Consider the following 673-nt stretch of genomic DNA (forward strand, 5'->3'; position numbering starts at 1 on the left):
AATAAATAAATCTTACCCCAGCAAAAGACACACCCGTATATTACAGAAAGTGCACTGAATCACAGACATTAACATTCCCTGTCTGTGTCCGTGGAGGGTGGGAGCTCATATCCTGCAGCAGGGCAGTTAAAATAATCAATGAGTGCGTGTTCAGTCCCCAGAAAGAGGATGGGGGATGGGGGGTGAAGAGAGAGAAAGAGCGAGGGAGGGAGGGTGTGGTGGCCGGGGAGGGGGGGATGGGACGTGGGAAAGGTGCTGATTTCAGCCCTGTAGCGTCAGGATTGCGTCAATTTGGGTTTCAACCACGTCTTCAGTCTAGATACTCAGAAGAGCCAAAACAGGAAGGGGGTTGCAAATCAGTGTGCAAAGGGGAGGACCGAAGCTTCCCCTCCCCCCTCTTCTCCAGCCCACTCGCAGCCTCCTCCTCCACCTTCCCCACCGCTTGTGTCTCCGGGTTTGGGGTTTTGTTTTGGTGTGTTTTTCTTTTTAAAAAAATAAAAAAAAAAAACTAAAACGCTGCAAAAGACGATTTCCCTGGCTCTCTGAGAGCGCAGAGCCAGAGGACAGCAAGGCAGGGCGTTCGGCGTCCTGGGCAGGTCGTTCGTCACCCGGGGAGGCGGCTCCAGCGCCCCGGACAACGGCTTCAGAACCGCGGACAGAGGCTTCAGCACCG

This window comes from Pterocles gutturalis, unplaced genomic scaffold, assembly GCF_000699245.1.
Source record: "Pterocles gutturalis isolate BGI_N339 unplaced genomic scaffold, ASM69924v1 scaffold21214, whole genome shotgun sequence".
Lineage (NCBI taxonomy): Eukaryota > Metazoa > Chordata > Aves > Pterocliformes > Pteroclidae > Pterocles > Pterocles gutturalis.